General features: G+C 53.4%; 1 protein-coding gene across 6 annotated transcripts in view; it reads left to right on the forward strand.

The window, feature by feature from the left end:
• Positions 1-2,381: 2,381 nt before the first annotated feature.
• Positions 2,382-21,714, forward strand: part of ZNF217 (zinc finger protein 217) — a 36,608-nt gene continuing 17,275 nt past the window's right edge. Inside the window, exons 1-2 of one of the 6 annotated variants that reach the window (XM_075528501.1) lie at positions 2,382-2,524; positions 2,717-2,983. The gene's annotated coding sequence lies outside the window, so the exon portion shown is untranslated. Of the gene's footprint in view, positions 2,525-2,716; positions 2,984-18,967; positions 19,175-19,267; positions 19,507-19,560; positions 19,699-20,731; positions 21,106-21,714 lie in introns of those variants that run through there. The other 5 variants (XM_075528498.1, XM_075528500.1, XM_075528503.1 and 2 more) reach the window with 5 other exon arrangements.

Here is a 21,714-nt window from a genome sequence, read left to right on the forward strand (position 1 = left end):
TTTGAGGAGGGCTCAGGTTTTTAAGAGCCATACCGTATATATTTACAACCCATCTCAAGAAGTGAAATCAACAACAATATCCTGTTATTTTGAGTATGGATTTTCACAGGGCACTGCTAACAACTGACTTAAAATTTTTTTTTGGATGAGCTGTCGGTTAATAACAATGAGGGTTTTGTTTTCCTTTCTATTTTTTCTTCAGTACACACTGCTATTATCCGTTTACTTATATACCTATCTATGGTACTATCTACGTATCTATGCGTGTTACTATCTTTTTAAAAATAAATTTCATTGATTCATTTCCTTCCCCCTCTCTTTCCGTCAGTCATCTTCCCTCCTCCCCCAGCAGCCTCTGTCACCCTCAATGTTGGCTTCTTTCTGGTGTGAAAACCATTTATCTAAAACATTTTTTTGTAGTCAGGGCCCCATACGGTATTATGTATCTATTTCGTGGTTGTTGAGCATATGCACAGCACACACTAACAACACACAACACACACCACGTCCTGGGCGACGTGGAAGGCTCGCTTTAAATTGCCCAACCATTCAGCCTTCTTCGCCGTTGTTCCTCCTCATTAACATAAACCCTGCAGCTTTTGAGCTGCTTCTGCCAATTTGATCCCTGGGAGACAACACCCATTCTCTAGGATTCCAAAATGTTAGCCCCCAGTGGCCTCCTTCGTCCTTGTTACTGCCCTCTTTGCTGAAATCGTATAAAGTGCAAGGTTTCCAGCCATGCTCTCCTCGGTGCTCCAGCATCCACCACTGAAACTACATACACTTTCTCGAACACCACTCTTACAACCCATAAAGTGGACACTCAGTCCCAGAGAGCGCAGCATGCCTCCTCCATTAAACAAAAAATCCCGGTGAGAAAACCAGCATCCACACTCCCACTTCTTCACCGACACCATCTCTTTTTGCTTACTAATATCATGGTGGCTGGCTCTTTCGAGAAACAAAACAAATAAACAAAAAGAAGCAATTTAGCACGAGGCCTTTCCATTTGCGAGTCTAGTGATTTCCCAATGATGTCTTTTTCCAAACTTTTCTCACTGTCAAGCGGCAGTATCGGACCTATAGTCCACTGTGTTGGGGTCCCTTGGATAAGAATTCACTTGGACGACTTATTTGTGAAGCTCTGCTTAAAAATGGAGAAAGGAGAGGAGAGACAGGAAGACAGGGTGGGGGAGGGGGCAGGGGCGAGAGAGGGAATGTTTTTCCCCTCCTTCTATAGTAAATATCTTGCTGCTATGCATATCTTTGTTCATCAAGCCTTTTCCTTGATTAGGACGGATTCCAGAAGTGTTACTGCACCGAAACGTCTGCACATTTGTACGGCCCTCGACGCTTCTTACGGAATTGTTTACAAAAGGACTGTCCCAATTTACACTTGCACTTAACCAAAGATGAGAGAGCCTCTCTGAAAAAACGTTGAAAGGCAGGGGTTTTCGGAGCTCTTATAAATCACTGGCTAGAAGGGCTGACTTATGCATGTCATATGGCCAGTCATCGCAGAATAAATAAATACACCGTGTTGTTGTTGTTTTTCTATCGCTATAAAAACCCAGCCCGCGCGGGCTGCCAAACAACCACCAACTATCTTTGATTCAAAGGAGGAAGCCAGTCGACTTGTTGAAAATGTGGTAATGAGATCGCTTCCACCCAGCCGGGTGCTGGCGGGGGGAGGGGAGCCTGCCTCGCTGGCCATCCCGAGGAAGGTGGAAGCCAACCGCAGGTCAGCTTCTCTTCCTTGCCGACCCCCCCCCCCCTTTATCCTTAAATTTAATGTAAAGCGGACGGTCTCGTGCGTTTCCCCAGAGGCGGCTCGCTGGTGCAGAACCGCGGCGAGAAGGTGCAGGGGAACGCGCACAGAACTTCTGGTGGCACGCGTTTCCTGTGAGCGCCACCCCGACGCGCTGGGGTGACACGATTAAGCCCCAGCCATCTTAGCAGCGACTCCAAATTCTACTTTGTTTCCCCGGGGACAGCCGCTCCTGAACTTTCAGGCTTTCCGATGCGCCAGCAACCTGTTTACTTCCGCGCCTGCCCATCCTTCTTCCTCCAGGAATAGGGCGCAGGCAGCTCGGAATCCCGTTTGCCCCCGTTGGTGGGTGGCAGACTTAGCGTTGGGGGCGCGCGGGCGGGCGGGAGCGAGCTGATCGCTGTGCACGGAGAGAGAGAGAGAGAAACTTTCTGAAGAAGAAACCGCAGGAGCACGTCCCTCGCCCCATCCTGGCCCCTGAGAATCCATCCAGCCCTGGCACGCTGACTGCTTTCTTTTGTGGGGGGCGGTGCGCGCGCGCGGGGGGGGGGCTGTCCAGGAACGATGGGCCCATTATTGCTGGTGTGTTTGCTTTTTCAGTTTCCACCTCGCCTTGCAGCCAGGTAGTCCCCCCACTCGAGAGGGCAGCAAGCATCCCATCCGAAAAGACGCCCCCAGAGGTCCACGCTGGCTTGGCATTTGTGAAAATATGTCCACAAAATGTGCTAACTAGAGCTGAAGCGACAACCCCACGTGGTGAGAGAAGCCAAAGGCCTTCGCGGAAGGGCTGTGCCCGTGGGGGTGGGGGCAAGGAGGTGGCTTGTGCCACCTTGACATGTCTGTTGAGGGGTCCCTGCGGCTTGGCACCCGTTGGAGCGCCGCGTGGGGCCTCATTGTGACGCACCTGGCGCCGGGCGACCTCAGGACACCCCCCCTTTTTTTTTCCAGGGTGAAACTGGAGGAGACGGGAGGCCAGGCGGCTCGCGGCGGAGGCAGGACTCGAACTCGTGGCCACCGTAGCTCGGGCGGCGGCGTTCACTTCCGGTTTCCCAGGCGGTGTCGCGCCCAGGGTGTGTCGGCGGCGCGGGCTGGGCCCCGGCAGCCAGTCCCGTCCGGCTAGCGGCAGGTGAGGCGGCTGCGCGCATCCTCCGCGCCGCGGGCCTGCCCCTCGGAGAAGGTGCCCCAGGACCCTCGCTGAGCATCGGCCAGGCCCAGGTACGGTCCCCGCGGTCGCCGCACCGCCTGCCCCCGGGGCCCCGCGCCCCGCCTCGACACGTTGTGGCGCAGAGGCCCGAGCGCTGGGCTGCTGGACCCGCAAGGCGGGCCGCGAGGCCGCAGAGAGAGGTGGCGGTCGGCTTAGGAAGCCCCATGGGGCAGTCCACCCGCTCCCTCCAGGCCCCCCCGGGTCAGGATCCCCGCCGGGGCCTGGGGGCCTTGCGAGGAGCCTCTACGTGGAAGGTGGGCAAGGAACCCGTCCAGGTGAAAGAGGTGAAAGAGCCAGCCTGTGTCAGGGGCCCCCCAAACAAAAACCCGAGGCCACTGCGGCGGAACATGGCTGGCACTTTTGCCCTGCCCCATAGGGCATGCGCCATAGGGCCAGAAGCCCCCTGGCAGGGCCCGCAGCGGCCGAGGACACATCTCTGTGTCACACCTGAGCTGATGAGCGTCTCCCCGACTTTCTGACCCTGGGCCATGGTGTCTATTAAAATCTAGGCCTTAATGGAATGGAGTCCTTGTTGGGTGCCAAAACCTCTCTGGAGCGTTTTCTTAATGAGGATTTATGTAATCCACACGAATACACGTGTCGGTGAGGCTGCTGTCTCCCCTATAAAATGGGGGTGACTGAGGCAGAAGATAGCATAGCTAGGCGGTCAGATGGGCCGGTTTGAACCCAGAAAGCCAGTCTCTGGAGCACAGCTGTCTTCGCCCAGGGCCCGGCCTTCTCATCTTGGCAGCGGCAGGGGTGCCGCCCTACCGATGGCGCAGAAAATATGCTTGCTGTTTCTTCCACAGGTTTCCTGAGTAGTTAGTGGAAGGAGGTTTGGCCGCTAATCCAAAGGTTGCTGGTTCAGGCCCGCCCAGCGGTCTCTCAGGAAGGGGGTTGGTTGGGGAGATCAACTGAGCAGCCCTTGATAACTTTTGATGGACTGCAGTTGAACTATCTTTGAATTCCATTTCTTCACAGACTTAAAAAAAAAAAAAGACAAAACAAACAAAGCCTGTTCTTAAGTTTTCTAAAGGCAAGGTCTTAGTTAAAAAAAAGAAAAAGGTAACAATTGTACAATACTGCTTGATGTGATTGGTATGACGGCTGGATTAGCTCCTAATAAAATGGTTTAAGCATTGTAAAAAGCAAAGGAAGGAAAAAAATAATTAAAAAACTAAAAAAAAAAAAGAAAAAGAAGGAACATGGGTGGGGCTTTGGAGACAAAGAGCCCTGGAGAAGATCATCTTGTATATTAGGGGAGTTAGTACATTAGATAGATAATAAATTAATCTCTAGATTTAAATATATAGGTATTCAAGCCATGGGCATGGATTTGATTCCGATTTCTAAGACAAAGTAGATTGGTCATTGAGTGTCCCAAGACTCTTTAGGGGACCAGACAACCTCATCTTCCTCCCTTGGACCAGCTGTTGGGTTTGAACTATCCTCCATTTGATTTGCAGCACAACCGGCCCCACCAGGCTTCCTTATACAGGAATCACGGGAACTAAATCCCACCATGAGACCAGTCATTGGTAGTGTGAAGATGTTGGCATATATATAGCAGGGGATCCCTATTGTTTTATCTGGCCCCTCTTAGCTTTCCTTTTCAAAATTCTTACTCATGTCATTGTTAATGTAAAAGTAATTTGATAACATACATATATTTAAAAAAAAATTATTGGGGGCTCTTCCAACTTAAATCATTTTATTGGGGGCTAGTACAACTCATCACAATCCATACACACATTAATTGTGTTAAGCCCATTTGTACATTTGTTGCCATCATCATTCTCAAAACATTTGCTTTCTGCTTGATCCCTTGGTATCAGCTCATTTTCCCCTCCCTCCCCGGTCCCCTCTCCCTCATGAACCTTTGATAATTTATAAATTATTATTATTTTGTCATATCTTACACTGTCCCACATCTCCCTTTACGCACTTTACTGTTGTCCATCCCCTAGGGAGGAGGTTATATGTAGATCCTTGTAATCGGTTCCCCCTTTCTGCCCCACCCTCCCTCCGCCCACTCTCAACCACTGGTCCTGAAGGGATCATCTGCCCTGGATTCCCTGTGTTTTCCAGTTCCTACTGTACCAGTGTACATCCTCTGGTCTATCCAGATTTGAAAGGTAGACTTGGGATCATGATAGTGGGGGTGGTGGGGGAGGAAGCATTTAGAAACTAGAGGAAAGTTTCATTGTTGCTACACTGCACCCTGACTGGCTCATCTCCTCCCCCAGACCCTTACAACTCTTATCCCAGTTGTGTATATATTTTGTATGAGTGACTCAGCAGAGGAGGATATCTATGTGATTGTTTTTGAGGGACCTTGGTTTACCGATCTATTTTAATAAGCCTCCTACAGTCAGGCCAAGTCATGTCAGCTCCCCTGCTCACAATCATTTTGGTTCATTCTGAGTAAAATCTAAAGTCTTGCCAATGGCCAGAAGGACCTAGGCCACCAATCTGCAGTTCCCTATCCATCTTTCTCTCACCTGTCTCCTGTCGAAATGCCATGCCAGTCACTGTACCACACGAGGATAGGCTTCTTTCGAATCCCTTAGCCTGGAATGCTCTCTTCCCGGGACTCTGTGGCTCCCATGGGCACCTTCTTCAGCTATTTCCTCACTTGTCTCCAGGTGAGGCCTTCCGGATTAAGCTCTTGAATATCACTTTGCACCCACTGCTCTATGTTGCTTGTCTTTAAGAATTTATTAAATGCAAGGAGCCAGGGTGGGGTGGTGTTGTGGAATGAGAGTTAGGTGGCAAACCTCAATGTCAGCAGTTTGAATACACCAACTCCTTCGAGGGATAGAAAGGAGGCCGTCTGCTTCTGTCTGGGAACCCTAGGGAGCATTTGTACTCCGAAGGGTTGCTATGAGCGGAATCAACTCCATGGCAATGGGTTCGTCAAGAAAAGGCCCGAAGCCTTTGCAAAGCTGCACAGGTAGCAAGTTAAGCTGATTGTGATGAAGCATTTGTTAGGAATCGAGCTTGGTTAAGCAATTTCAAAGTGAGGGCAAATTTGTATAACATTAAAGGTTCACCTAGAGTAAGTAGTCTGTGTGACACCACCCAGGGCTGCCTCCTATATGTTTTTATATTTGTTAATTGTATAAACGATACGAAACTAAAACCAAGCTCTTTTCCATCGAGTCCGGACTGACTCAGAGTGACCCTACAGGGCAGGGTAGAATTGCTCCTATGAGTTTCTGAGAATAACAGTTTACTGGAGTAGAGAGCCCTGTCTTTCTCCCGGGGAGTGGTTGGTGGTTTTGAACTGCTGACTTTGAGGATCTCAGCTGAACACATAACCACCATGCCATATAGAACCAAAAACCCACTGCCATCAAGGGCTCAAGTAGAAAGAAAGTGCTTTGAAAATGATGTACAAATGTGCTTGAAACAATGGATGAATGTATGGATTGTGATAAGAGATGTCAAAGCCCCCAATAGAAGTAATAAAAACAAACAAACAAAACCCCCTACTGCCATCTGGTCAACTCTGACGTAGTGCACTGTTGATTAGGCATTGGACTGTGGACTGCTAACCGCAATGTTGGGGGTTCGAATCCACCATTTTCTCCTTGAGAGAACAATGAGGCTGTCTGTTCCAGTAAGCATTTGCCGCCTCCGAAGCCCTATGGAGGGCCGCCAGGAGTCAGAATCCACTCCATGGCAGTGGGCTGGGTTTGGGTTGGGTTGCAGGACAGGGAAGAACTGCTCCATAGGGATTCCAAACCTATTCATTTTCATAGAAGCAGACGGTCACATCCAATCCTGATGGCAGGTTGCTGGTAGGTTCAAACAGCCAGCTTTCTGGTTAGCAAGTGAGTGCTTTAACCCCTGTGCCATCACAACTTCTCAGTGTTATTCAACATTACATGTAAGTGTTACATAGACACGTAATCAGGTCTATATGTGAGGGTATATATGTGAGCTGTGTGGAGCTCCTGGGCGGTGGAAATGGTTAAGGGATTGACTACCAGTCAAAAGGTGGGCGATTCAGACGCTCTGCAGATGCTTCAGAAGACAGGCCAGGCAACCTGCTCCTGCTGACAGGTCACAGACCTCAGACCCCATGGCACAGGTCCACCCTAGACATGAGGACAGTCAGCTCCAGGGTACTGATTGACAGTCGACTTCCCGGCAAGCACCAGCACCACCATTATCGTGACAGAAATGCCTGTGCCCACGAGGGCTTCAGAAGTCCCTGGGGACATGGAAGGAGAAGGAAAGCTCCACTGCCTTTTCATTTTTTCTGTTTTTCCAGAAACACTTTGTAGCTCCCTCGTCGTGTCTGTGTGTATGGGCTCTACCAAGTGGAGGGCTGGAGATCCGCTCTGTAATAAGTTGGCTTAGAAATGCTAGGGCCTTCCAGAAAATAAATAAATACATAAAATGAATGAATGAATGAACGAATGAAAGGCCCACCAAACTGGCTTTCAGGGGATCTGCTGAGACTGGCTGAATGGGTGGGCATACAGGGGCCTCTAGGCTGCTGTTGGGAAACAGGCTCATCCTAATCCCAGGTGGGTTCGCAGGGCTCAAGCCACACACAGGAGGCTATGTCTGAAAGCATTGCTACAGGGTACGACATCAGTTCGTGCAGGGCTTTATTCCAGTTAAAGCCGGTCTCTGGCTGTCAGAAAATGGCTGGGGACAAGTTCTCTCAGTTGCAGGAAGAGGGGGCTTCATGGGAAAATTGAGAGAAAAGATAGTAAACTTTTCCCACAAACTTTTGGAGGCCTCTTATATGTAGGTTTGCATTTTGTCCAAGTGCCTCAAAAGACAGGAAACCAAGAAAGATGGGATCACAACAGGGGCTCCTGAGGACTGCCTCTTTCAGGCTGAGAGGGCTGCTCAGACAGCTAGGGTGCCTGCTTTTTAGGATTCCCAAGGGGTAGTCCCACTAGATGTCCTGGAAAGACACACGGGCGATCACAGGAGCTTATAGAGAACACGTTCTCAGAACATTGAAAAATGAGAAAACAGGTCAGGAAAGTTGTATGTGGATCCCACCCCCCATCTCAACAGTGCCACCCGCCCACTCAAAGGTGGCAAAGGCTGCCCTGTGGGAATTTCACGAGGAAACCTTACTTATCCCTGCCACCCTGCAGCCCTGATCTTGGCCCTCCAGACTATTCTTTTTGTTCCCCGAACTCAACATTAAAAAGGAACATGATTTGAGCCCTCCAGCGATGGAGTGAATCGAAGGCGGAGCGAGAGGGAAGCTTTTCCGCCAGCCAGAAATGTATAAGCAGAGATGGAGGCTATGTTGAAACAATAGCGTCACACCTGGCTGTTTTTGTTTACTAAGGTTTTGGTGGCTGTTGTAGCAATACTTTTTGACTCTCCCTCCTTCCCTCATCTAGAGCTCTGAATATACATACCCATGCACGCACAGACCCATACGGACCACCCATGTGGAAATGCACGAATAAAAGTTTGGGCGACCCCACACTAAAAGTACTTCTGGAATTCAGAATGCATACATACATGCATATACGTGATACACAGATACCTAAATTTCCTTTAGGAAATAGATTTATAGGTGTGCTTTTAAACAGGCATTGCTTTTTAAAAAAAACACCTATTTTATTGGGGGCTTGTACAGCTTTAATCACCATCCATCCATCCATCATCCACTGTGTCTAGCACATTTGTACGTTTGTTGCCAGCATCATTTTCAAAACATTTTCTTTCTACTTGAGCCCTTGGTATCAGCTTCCCATTTGCCCCCCTCCCTCTCCCCAGGCATTGCTGTTTGCACTAGATTTTTCCCCTCCCTCTCCACTTGGAAATGTATCCGGATGACCTTGCCACGTGTCTCTGAAGGTCTCTTTGGCCCTTTCCGACCCCTCTCCAGGAGTCGGGATGCAGGTGATTTTGCAGTTGTAAACACTGCTGTCAACATCCTGTGCGTTTGCATCTCTGCACCTGAGCGGTAGTCTCCACCGAGGGAGGCTGTAATTTCATGCTTGTCTATTTAGTTCTGTTCTCCTCTGTGCGACGTCTGTTTCTTCTGCCAAAATATACCCTCTAAAAGGGGCAGCGACTCTCTTTGTTTTGTTTCTCCCTAATTGTCCGCCCAGCGAGGGAGGGCCTGGCCCGAAGGTCAATACATATTTAGCAACTGAATGGTGCCAGAGGGATGCGAGCTGGGAGGGAGCTGGGCTGAGCTGGGTAAACTGTTCACACCGGCGACAGCCTGGCTGTTAGTAGGGCTGAGGGTGGGGTGAGGCTGTGTGGCCCAGGAGGAGGAGGAGGCCCAGCTAGGAGATTACTACAAAGGTCACAGGAACACAAATCCGCAACGCTGGGTCTGGGCAGCCCAGAGTAGATTTGAGAAATTCTGAGAAGCCAGGAACTCTAGGATTTGCATGCTGCTTCGCCTGGAGAGACCCAAGGTGAAGAACTGGCTTGGCCGGCTAATGCCTACACCACTACGGTTGAATTTGGCAAACAGACCCAGCTCGGCGGGGTGGGGGGAAGCACCCCAGCAATTGCTGGAGGGACATAAATATGCATAACTCCCCTCCCCACCCCCTTTCAGAAGAGGTTTCCCCGCCGGCACACTGGTCTACCAAGAATGAAAGAAAGGGTGTGGTGCCTGAGAGATGGAGAAGGCGCCTCAGGGCAACCAGATGAAATATGGCTGTTCCAGTGGGGGAGGGGCAGGGGGAGGGGACAGGCCGCCTCACCCTCCCTCCAGCGCTTATGCGCAGCGCAGGGCCGCCACCTCAGCTGAACGCTCCAGGAAACCGGTGCCAAGAAGTCTGGGTCACCTTTTCCAGGCCCATCTCCCGGGCATCCAGTTGACAATAGCAGCTCCAAAGGGCAGCCGGGACCCTTTGGGGCAGTGAGTGAGTTTGCGTCCGTGGGGAGGGGGGCACAGCTCAGAGGAAGGTGAGCCGCTAACTCTCTGAAAAGACTCCCGTGCTACTGATTGGAGCACGTAGACCCCGGTAGGTGCTGGGGGGTGTGCCTGCGTGCGCTCCACAGCAAGCAGAACGCATTATCCAGCGAAGAGACAGACAGAAAGAGGGCTCAGGGTCACTTTTGTTTCCTTAAAAATTCTTTTTTATTGAGTTGGGGTTTAATAATACATGTCTCCTTCCAAATGTCAGTCATGTCAAGTAGAATGTACAGTTGCTACCGCAGTCTCCAAACATTTTCCTACGTGGCCTGTTTGCCATGGTCTTCCTTCTACCCCACTTTCATGTCGTGGCGAAGTCAGAGAAACGGACTGTCAGCTGTGTGACCCGAGACAGGTTGCTGAACCACCCTGCGCTCCATCCTCCCCCTTTAAGACTAGAAAGGCCACACTGATAGACTGACTGACTGACTGACTGACTGACTGACTGACGTGGGAAGGTGAAGCTGTTGCGAGGCAGCTCTGCGCCTCTGATCACGCCCTCCACAGAGGGGAGGGAAAGGGCTGCCTGACACGAAAGGGCCCCAACTTCCCCTGGGTGTCACGGGGGTGACTGAGACGGCCTCTGAGGAAGAAATGCTTACATGAAGTTCCAGAGCTCTTTCAGTTCGACTCCAGTTCCCTTCGGCCCTTTCAGGTGTCCTTGGACCGAGATTCAGAGTTTCAGCAGGGCCGACCAGAACTTGCCTGGCGCGTTGTCAGGAATTCTTTGTTCCAGGAGCCGTCGGTCAGTTGAGGCTGGGCTGTGACACAATCCACGTCCCCACTGGTGTGGTGATTAGCGAGGTCCACTGCTAACCTCAAGATTGGAGGTTCTAGTCCGCTTCAGAAGGCCTACAGGACTGTTTTTTTTTTTAACTCAAGACACATGAGTGGATCTGACTTTTGAAAGGATCTGTGTAGCTACTGGGGAGATAAGATCGCTTGCTTTTCCGCCTTAGTTCTGCAGACCCTGGCCCGGTGTTCCTCTCCCTCACAGCTGTCTCCCTAGCAGGTGAGGCATGGCTGAATGGCAAGGTCCATAGCTAGGAAGTAAGGTGGGCTTTGGTTGGTGTGATCTCTCTGCCTTTGAAGTGGGACGGGGAAGTACCAGCTGCCCAGGAGCTGTTGCCCGGAGCTGGGAGAGGCAATGGGTGTCACCTACAAAGCCTGGTCAGTTAGTGCTCCCGTGCGCGTCCTTCATTCAGTGTCCAGTGAGTGCGTGCGCTAGTTACACCGCCCGGCAGGCCTGGCCAGTGCAGCTCCCGAGCAGAGCATCCAAGGGAGAGCAGAGAGGTATCAGGCATGAGCCCAAAGTCCCCAAGTTTGGTCCTCTTGCCCTTGCTACTGACTTCCATGAGTAATCATTCACTTAATATAATATAATCATTCACTTAAGCTTGTATATTGTCCTGATATGACTTTCTCAACGGCAGTGGGTTTGAGTGTTTTGGTTGGTTTTGCTTTTGCTTTGTATGCATGTAAAGTTCCAGCAGAGACTAAGACCCTCCACTGTTAGGGAGTTGAGTACGTGGTGGGAGCAAGGCCAGGCTGGGAACAGATCATTGCTGTGCTGGGTCAGGCGTTTGGTTGTGTCATGGTCTTTGAGCTGGGGGTGCGGGGTACCTGGTAGGGATTTGCACTCTGCCCGCCCTTCTCCTAGTCTCCCAACCTACTCTTTCCTCTCCACCCACGTTCACTTCCTGGAGGCTTCGCCCAGTTCCACCGTGTTAACTGCATCAGTGGTGGAAGTTCAGAATGCCTTTCTAGACAGCTTACTCATCCTCGGGAGCAGCCAGTTAGTAAGTTTTAGGCAGCGAGGGCCGGGCAGCGGGAGAGTCAGGTTGGGGGAAGTGGGGAAGTGATGATGACTTGGACAGACAGGTGGCATTTTGAGCCCATTGGACTGGATGATGTCACCACGAGGACACCTTAGCAAGGAATGACTAGGAGGCCCACCTTGGGAGTGTGGAGGTCAAGGAAGGGAACAGGAAAGGGAGACAAAGGGAAACCACGGGGGCCAAGTCCCCAAATGCCAGGGAAGGAAGTGTTTCCAGGTAGAGGTCAACTGTATGGAGCACTGCAGATGTCAAATGAAATAGGTCTGAAGACTCAACCACCAGCCAGGCAGCACAACCAGGGCCCATCCCTAATCAGTGTCCCGGCCGGATTTCTTGTGCTCTGAGCCTCACCCATGGCCCCAGATACACCTGGCTCCCTGCACTGATTTGCCCAAGCCTCAGGCCCTGCTCACCTGTGGCCTCTGCCTGGTTTCTGCCCCCCAGCTTCATGTGGCTTGCCACCCGACTTAGAGGATTCTGCTCCTTTGCCCCCACCCCCCACCCAAAGCAAAGGGCTAACCCATCCAAGCCTATTGTATTGAGTACGTTCTGACGCATAGTGACTATAGGACAAAGCTGTAATCTGTACCAGAGCCGACTGCCGATATCCTGAGGAGGGCTGGCGCTTATCCTGATTTTAAACCATGCCGTACCCCCTAGCTCAGTTTGAATCAAGTGACTGCTTCTTGGTCTCTGTACAGGTTCCAAAAGAACACAATTCTGTGTTCTGGAATTCTCATTGTTTAAAACAGTCCCCATAGTTTATGATTCACAGAGTTGAATACCTTTTGCCTAGTTAAAAACAACACAACAAAACAAAACACAACCATCTTCCTGGAATTCTCTGCTTTGCACTCAGCTCGACCTCACTGACGTTCCGCAACGGCAGCCTGGGTTCCACGTCCTTGTCTGAATCTGACCTGCGTGTCTGGCCTCTCCCTATTGATAATGCTGCCGTAACCATTTCTGAATGACCTTCAGCAAACTTTCACTTACATGCTATTAGTAATATTGTTTGATCATTTCCACGTCTGTCACCCCTTTTTAGGATGGGCACAAGTATGATCTGATCCAATTGGTTAGCCCAGTAAGCTGACTTCCCAATTTCCTGGCATAGATGAGTGTTTCCGGTGCTGCACCAGTTTGCTGGACCATTTGAGTTGATAATCTGTCCATTCCTGGAGCTCTGCTTCTTGCTAACACCTTCGGAGCGGCGTGGACGTCTTTCAGTCCTACTGGTTCTGGCTCACTGGCTCACATGCTACCTCTTGAAATTTTTGGTACAGTGAGTGACTGTGTTTTCTTTTAATCTTCTTTTAATGCTTCCTGCAGCCTTGGCTGTTTTGCTCAGAGGCTCCCTCAGTATCACAACTTGCAGCTTGAGTGTTTCTTTCATCTTGGAGAGATGCCGAGCATGCTCTTCCCTCCTTTTGGTTTGCTAACCCCATGTCTTTGTCCAGTTCATTATATTTTGTCTTGTGCTGCCCTCTCGACTTTGCTGTCCAGCTCTTTCACTTCATCATTTCTTGCATTTGCCCTAGCTACTCTGCATCCAGAAGCAGGTTTCAGAGTGTCTTCTGACATGCCCTTTGGTCTTTTCTATCTTTCCTGGCTTTTAATCCTTTTCTGTCATCTTCATGTATGATGTTCTGGGCCCTGGTGGCACAGAGGTTACGCATTGGGCTGCTAACCACAAGGTCAGCAGTTTGAAACTACCAGCTACTCCGCGGAAGAAGATGAGACTTTACTACTGTAAAGAGTTACAGTCTTGGAAACCCACAGGGGCAGTTCCAGGCTGTCATTGCGGGTTGCTGTGAGAGTCATGACTGGATGATGGCAGTGAGCGATGATTGATGTTCTTGATGTCATCCCACAGCTCTTCTGGTCTTCGGGTTAAGGCAGCAAATCTGTTCTTGAGATGGTGTCTACTTTCAGGTGGAACAGACTCAGGTTGTGTTTTGGCTTTTGTGGGCGTGTTTTCCTTCCTTCAGCTTCAGTGAGCTCGCATTCTGAGCAGTTGAGGATCTGTTACACAGTAGGCCCCGGCCTTGTTTTGGTGGATGATCCTCAGTTTCTTCTTCAGCATCTCTCCTGCAGATGCAGCCAGTGTTATTCCAGAATATGCCATCTGGGGAGCCCACACGATACTCATCCGACTATGTTGTTGGAAAATGATATTTGCATATACAATACATCCTTGATCTTGCAAAATCCTATCTTGCGATTTCCTGTTTGCTTAATCCCTTAAGAGATTGATTCAAAATACCACCCAAACCAGGAGGTTGTATCCGTCATGTGAATATAACTGCCGATGATCCTGCTGCATTCTGAGACCATAGCACATCGCAACGTGGAGGAGCATAAATTCTTATTACTGAAAATCATGGTCCACCCCACCTGACAACTTGAAGCTTCTACGAGTGTGCGCATGAGCCTCGGGTGGCACAATTCCATCCATGACAGTGCCTAAGGCTTACGGCCCATTTCTAGAACTCACTCAGTCACTCGGTTAAATCAAACTCATTGTGGGCACGACTCCTGACTCATAGCAACCCTGTAGGACAGGTTAGAACTGCCCCATAGGGTTTGCAAGGCTGTAAAATTTATGTTTTTTAAAGAAAAATTCCATTACCTTTTATTAAAAAAATCACTTTATTTTTTGCTCTTACAACTCTTACATAACAATCCATACATCAATTGTATCAAACACATTTGTACATATGGTGCCATCATTTAAAAAAAATTTTGTTTCTGTTTGAACCCTTGGTAATAGCTCCTTATTTTTCCCTTCCTCCCTTCCTCTGGTAGACCGATAAGTTATATATTATTTTCATATCTTTGACCATCCACTGTCTCCCTTTACCCTCATTTCTGTTGTGCATCCCCCTGGGGGGCGGCATGCTACTTCGATTATTGTAGTCAGTTCCCCTTTTCTCTCCCTACCCTCATGGAATTGATACTGCCATTACTATTCCTGAGGAAGGCTGTAAATCTTTATGGAAGCCGGTTTCCAGGTCCGTGTCCAATGGAGGGCCTGGTGGCTGGAACCACCCTTCTGGGCCTACAAGCTTTGCCCAGGGAGTCTCATTGAATGCTCCAGAGGCCCCCTCCCCCAGAGAATTTTTCTCTTCCTCTTTACAGATAAGGGCACAGGAACCCAGGTAGCTGAATAAGATACCTGGGATTAGGCAACTCTTTAGAGGTGGAACTGGAGTCAGTGAGCTCAAGTGATGAGCGAGATCTTTTGGAAAATAATGTACTTGGGTTTTTGTTGCCGCTGTGGAGAACGCACACGGCACAGCAGCCGCCCATCCTTCAGTCTCTACCGGAAGAATTCAGTGACGACGTGGTCGGGGAAGTTGTGTCCGAGAGGAGGCACAAGCCTTTCTCTGAGGACTACGTTGGCACGAGAAACTGCGTGTCTCAGGTGCTGCAGGTCAGAGAGAGGGCCAGTGGTGGAAGCCTAGAAGGTTCAGAGTCAGCTAGGACCTGAGGTTGGAAAGGTGAGCCAGGGGGAGGATCCTGGCCAGAGAGTTTGTTCTTTTTCTAGAAACCAGTGGAAGCCATGGGGTAGGGCTATGATGCAATTCATTCATGTTGAATGAGACCGCTGGGGCTTCTGAGCAGAGACTAGACTAGGAGAAAGCTGTGTGTGATCCCTCTGTACGGGAGATGAAGTGGGCCAAGGTGAGCTAGGTTGGGATTCTTTGTGGCCGTGGATGAACGGTGTGCCTGTGGTGGGTCGGGGTTGGGAACGGAATGGACTGACTTGTAGGGTTTGGGTTGACTGAATGGGCTTGGGGATTTTACGAAATTACTGTCAACAGCCCCGTTTGATTTCGCCCTAAACTCCCCATTTGGATGATCAAGTAAGGTTAGAAAGCTTGAAGAGGTGCTCTTATCTGAATCAGTTCCCAATAACATGGTTTTAGAGAGAGAGAAAAAAAGTGCTCACAGGGCACTTTAAGGACGTGTATGTGTGACCGGTCAGGGGAAAGGCAACTATGGACAGCCATCCGATTACTTATTGAAGGGGCTTCAAAAAGTTTGTGGACAAATGGGGTTAAAGATGGTGAAAAAACAGTAACCTGCTGCCACCCCACTGATCCCCCCGCGGCAATCCTGGGGACAGAGTAGAGCTGACCCCAAGACCCCAACGGCTTCCCGGGCCGGACTCGGACAAATGGCTGCACTGCGCTTGGGCTCAGTGGTGCGCTGCTTCCAGCCAGTTGTAGGCGCCAGGGCACCGCCAGGCCTCCTTGTGGATAGTTTACGGGGCGCCATCCGTGGGAAGGGCGCTTGGTAAGGACACTCAGTGGGATGAAGGGCTTAACGGCGCTGATGCCATCAGCCCGGCTCGTCCAGTCATCGCTTGAGTGCAAATGCCGCCGTCCGCAGGGTGGCTCACGGTCTGTGAACGGACGCCCCTGCGTGCCCTCCGGCCTCCCCGGCGCCGAGGGGAGCCCCGCGCCCTTCCTTCGTCCGGAGGCGCCCTTCCCGGTTGGTAAGTCATTCGTGCCGCGTCCTCAGCGCGCGAGGCCGTGGACGGCATGGCCGAGGTTGGTAGGGTTCGGCCTTGGGTGGCCCACGCAGAGGGGGCGCCCGACTCGCCCGCCAGTGCCCGCTCGGAGTTGGCACAAGCTGGCCGTGGCTGGGCCTCCACTTTCTTCATTCTCCCTCTGCCATGTCCTGGCCCCCTCTCCCCCCGCAGGGCCTCCTGTGCGGCACACTGGGCTCTTAAAGTCGAGGGGGTCTCTGTCTGTCTGTCTCTGCGGACTTAGATGGGACATCCTTGGGAAGGGCGCGGAGGCCGGTGCGTGTCGATGGGGCGCCGTGACGCAGGTGGGCGAGGGAGGGGACCCCGCGGACCCAGGGCAGGGAAACCAGGGCTCGGCGATTCCTGGCTCCTAAACCCCGCAAAATGGGGCTCTCTCAGCCCCTCCGCCCCCGCACATGTTAGGGTGCCCCCTCTCTAGCACCCGGCGCCTTTGGGGTGGGCCCGTGCTGGGAGACCCGCGGCCCTGCCCTGCGGACCAGTAGTGCCAGGCCCTCCCCGCGCCTGCTTGGCGCACCCCGTTATTTAGGGGGGCTTGTGTTTTCCTTAACCAGACCTGCCTTCTCAAAGGGCTCCTGCCGCGTGGGAGCCCCCCATGTCCCCCCGAAAGAACCGGGCGCCCAGCCGGCCCTGGGGTGTGCCGCGATGGCTCCCGCCCCCCAAAACTCGCGTGTGCCCCCCACGCGGCAGCCAGTCGCGGGCGGAATTTTGCAACCATTTCCCAGTTGTCTTGGCTGGGCGCCAGAAAGAAGGCTCTTTGTGTTTCTGTCCTCAAACGTAACGTTCACGCCGAAGCAACTCGGCGGACAGATCCGTGTCGACCACTCACTTGCGGTTGTAAAGCTAAGGTTTTGAATTGGTGCGTGTGAGTGCGTGTGTGTGTGTGTGGGTGGGGGGGCAGCCCCAAACCCCGCGCCCCGTTCTGCTAGCCCAGGGGCAGCCAGCCCCGCGTGTCGAGGCAGAAAGGCACCTCCTTGTGTTAGTGCGGAGCCCACGCCCGGAGCAACGGGGTCCGCAGCCAGCGCCGTGTTGTGCTTTGTCAGCCGGTTATTTGTCAAAACATTGGACTGAGAAGTTTGGATGCCTCTTTCGGCTTAATTTGTGACCCTGGGCTTCCAACTTTGGGCGCCATTGTGTGACAGCCGTCAAGGTTTCGGAGTTCAAAGGTTATCCATTAACACGCCGCGCCGGGAGGCTGGCTTGCTCTGCAGGCCCAGCCCGGCCCCTCCGGTTCGTGTCTTGCCTTGTCCTCCTCCTCTTGCTCCGCCCCCTGCGTTTCCGTAAGTGAACCCAAGTTTCTGGTGTGACGTGTGTTTGGGGCCGTTTTAGGAGGTGGATGGTAGAGGTAATAATCTGTGTCTGTCTTACAGAGACAGACGGGGGGGGGGGGCGGCGGAGAGGCCCCTCTCGCTAGGACTCCCCTCAGTTATCAGTGAAACAAAACAAAACAACCAAAAGTGCTGGCTGAAGAATCTGCTAATTAATTGTGAGTAGTTGATTCACTTTTTAAAAAAGCCTAACCCGACCAGATGCGGTGGCTGCTAGTTATGTGTAAAAAGACAGCAAAACATCACGCTTAGCAAAAAAGGCGCCCGTCCGGTCCTCAGGTTCCTTCCCCCCATTTGCGGGGGACGCCGCCTGCCTCAGCCACAGCTCCGGCTTGTTTGGAAAGGCCCCGCCCCTTCGATCCGATGGGGAAGTGTGTATTTAAAATACCTCTCTGGATTACACCCAAGGCCAATACCGAAGTACACGGCGATTTTATTTTATTCCCCCGCCGCGACTTGTCTAGCTGTTCCCCATCTGCATGGGTTCCCATTTTGGGGGGGGGGGCTTGGACAGGATTGGTGTTTCTGAGACTCCTCCTCCTCGTGGCTGACCTAAAATGGGGGCCGTGCAAACAATTGTGTGTGTGTTGCGGAGGCAGGAACGGTTGGAAAAACTATAAATGAGTTAGACTAGGGGAGGAGTGAGGAAGAGGCTAGTTCTGATTTTTTTCAGTCCACACCTTAAGCTGCATTTCATTCAGATGGATTTCTGTCAAAATCAGTTGGGTTTTCGGAATTGAAACCAAGTTTAGAAATCCCAAATTGAAGGAACAGGGCAAGCCCAACCCTTTAGGGGGAAACGACGAGAATAACAAAAATCACAACAATTCAAGGGTAGCATTTTGCCGGTACTGATTTAAAACATTTTAATCTTCTCTCACGGCTGAAAAAAAGTGTTTGTGTACATAGCTGCCCTCTCTCCTAACCGAACGCGCGGATTGGGATTTTGCTTGTTTGTAATTTTGGATGACCCAGGAGTTCGGGCCGCCAGCCCCTCCCTTTGCGCGGGCACACCTTGCAAGGGAGGGGGAGGCGGCCAGGAAGAAAGAGGCCTGGGAGTGCGCCTGCGCACTTGCCTCACGCCCCCCTCCCCCGTACCTGTCACTGGAACCGCCTGGGCGCGCGCAGGCCACGTTTAGCCGGATGGCGGGGGAGGGGGCTGCGCCGGGGCGCGTGCGCGCAAGGCGGGGAGTGGGAGGGGAAGAGCCCTAGCAGGGAGCGCGCGGGCTCGCGCCCCGGGGGCGGAGTCTGCGTTGGGGGGCGGGGCGGGGGCGCGCCTGCGCAGAGCACGTGGTAGAGGGGGCGTGTCCACGGGCGTGGCTTGGAGGCCGGTGCAGGAGGAGGCGGGGCGCTAGGAGCGGCGGGGCCGAGCGAGGGCGCAACAGCTGCTCCCGAGCACTTTCTGCCCCAACTGTCCCCGTGCGCCGGACGCGCCGCGCCCCGGCGGCTCTAGGGACCCCCCGCGCCTGCACTGTCCCCGCGCGGACGAGTAGGGGGCGCCCGCGCCTTTGCCCCCGTGCGCCCCCCGCCCCGCTCACCTTAGCCCCGAGCCCGAGGTGAGCCCGGCCCCCAAATCCTCCAGGCGGGGGTGGGGGGTGGGGGGCGCTTCTTTTCGGGGGAGGGTCTTTAAGGCGCGGGGCTCCGAGCGCCCCGGGGATGGCCTCGCCGCGCACCCCGCGGGCCCCCGCTCTTTCGGGGGCCGGGTGCGGGCGCGGCTCCGGGAGGTGTCGGCACAAAAGGCCGGGAGAAATTCGGCGTCGCTGGCGCCGCCGCCGCCGCCTCCCCGCCCCCTCCCCCGCGCCCTCCCATTCAAACCCGCTCGCTCGGCGCTGCTAGTCCGCCCTGGCCGCCGCCGAGCGAGGACATGGCCGAGCAGCCGGAGCCGCAGGTAAAGGGGGCGCCCCCGCCCGCCCCCCCCGAGTCCCCGAGCGGCCCGAGCCGCCCTCGAGGCTCCCGGCTCTTGTTTTCGGTCCCCTCGGATGGCCCCAGTCCCCGCCTGGACCCCCCGCTTCTGCTCGATTCCGCCCTCTAGGGCGCCCCCTCTCCCCGGGCCGCCAGCGCGGAGGTGTCGGGGAGCCCGGTGTGTACAATGTTTACCATCACACTCACTCCGAAAAATCCAGTATGGCTTGGTGTTGGGTTCCCCACGTCTCTGGTCGGGACCTAGGGCCCGGTCGGAGGGCGCCTGCGTGGGTGGGGGCCGCTTCTGAAAAGTTGGGTCACCCCGTGAGGCAGGTCCTCTAATTTACCCACTTGGTTTGGGGAGCGCCGGCCGGCGCGGGGTGACCCCTGTGGCTGGCGAGGGGGGTGTTGGAGCAAGTTGGTAGTACCAAAACAATGCGCCCAAACGGGCGTCCCCCGCAGACAATGGCCGGGACTGTCCACACTGGCCGGGGAGGGCGCTTCTACGGGGTGAGGGAGGGGCCCGGCCTGGCCACGGACCCCGGCGCGCGCCCCCAAATCCGGGCAGTGCTCGGGGTTGCGTTTCTTGCGTATGTGCGATAAGGTGTGTGTGTTTAACTTAGAATTCGAAAGATTTTCTTTTTGACTCTTAAATGCCCCTATTCGGTTTGAGAACCTCTCTCTTAACTCAGGGCTCCCTCGAGCCCCAAAGCTAGCTGGAAGGGGGGCCAGGGGCTCCGGAAGGTTGCAGGGACCGAAAGGTTCGCTCCAAAGTCTTTCATTTTCTTAAAGGGAAGTTGGTGCCAAGAGGCGCCGGGGTGACACTGCACAGTCCCCTCTTCTGGGCTCTCGCTTTGGCCCCCAAAAGCGAGGCGGCGGTCTGAGGGGGGCTAGGGGCGCCCCTGCCCCCCCGGGGGTGGTCTTTGCGAGGGAGACTCCAACGGAGCGCGGGCCGCCACCCCAGACCCAGGGGCCCGGAAGGCCGTCCCCGCCCTGCGCCGGCTGCGGGACCCACCGGTTGGGCTTGTGGGCCGCCCGGGCCGGAGCCGCATTCTTGGGCGGGTGGGAGGGGGTGGGGGCGCAGGGCAGGGCGGGCGGGGAGTTTTCCTCCGATTGAGTTACGGGAGCCACTCCTGGCCTGTTCACACGCACACGCGCGCGCACGCGCACCCACACCCACAGCAGCAACTTCCCTCCTGGAGCCTCCCCCAGCGGGTCGTTAGTTGCGAGCCTGCGGGCTCGCTGGGCTGCCCTCCGAGGCGCCCGGGCCGCCGCCGCCTTCATCGCGGAGCCTCGGCCCGCGGACATTCCTAGACTCGTTTTACCCCGACGGCGGGTGCGGGTGGGGCGTCGCACCTAGTTGCCCCCCACGGCCGGGGCGCCCGCCGTGTTTGCGCCGCCCCGCGGGCTCACACGGTCGGTCCATGACGCTGCGCGTGCTGGAAGGAGCCTAGGTCTGATTCCGTTCAGGTTGATTCAATTATGTCTTCATCGCTTTGGAGTTGGTTGAATGACCTGACATGAGATTAAGCGCAACAAAAGAAAAGGCAGGGAGGTGCAGCTGCCGGCCGGCCTGGCGGGCTAGGTAGGGGTCTGGGGGTGGGGTGGGGTTTGTGGGGGCGGCCTTCACCTTCCCTTTTGTATGTGTCAGGAAAGCCATTTAGAGAGTTCATGTTTTAGAGCTGCGCCCCCCTCAACTGTCTTGGTTGGTACTAAATAAGAATTTTAAAAAGCCAGATTTTTATAAGACTTTGAGAATGACTAATAGATGCCGTTTCTAAGAAGCCTTTATGTGTCTGCAGTGACAAGTGCAGGGTAATAGCCTAATTGCTTTTTGCCTGAGAAAAATAACAGTCGAGCCCCACTAGTTTGTGCTTGCTAGCTAATGTTGGCTCAGAACTTGGAAGGTGTGCCCTCCACGGGCTGCCTTTCCCCCCCTTTCCCTTCCCCTTCTCAGAAGTGCTCTGTTGATTTTCGATAGTGTTTTGTTCAGAATTCTAAAGACGAATACGCTTCCTTCTTTTGGTTTTCTTTTTGGTTTTTTTTTTGATCCCGATAACTTGGCTCTGGGCTCGCCAGCTCCCCCTCCCCCAACTGCCTCCCTGACCCCGGGAGGGGGGATCTTCACCTTTTTAAGCGTTACATAAGTGGGGAGGGGGGCTTCAGAAAGTTCCTGGACAAATAGAATGAAAAG

This window comes from Tenrec ecaudatus, chromosome 12, assembly GCF_050624435.1.
Source record: "Tenrec ecaudatus isolate mTenEca1 chromosome 12, mTenEca1.hap1, whole genome shotgun sequence".
Classification (NCBI taxonomy): domain Eukaryota; kingdom Metazoa; phylum Chordata; class Mammalia; order Afrosoricida; family Tenrecidae; genus Tenrec; species Tenrec ecaudatus.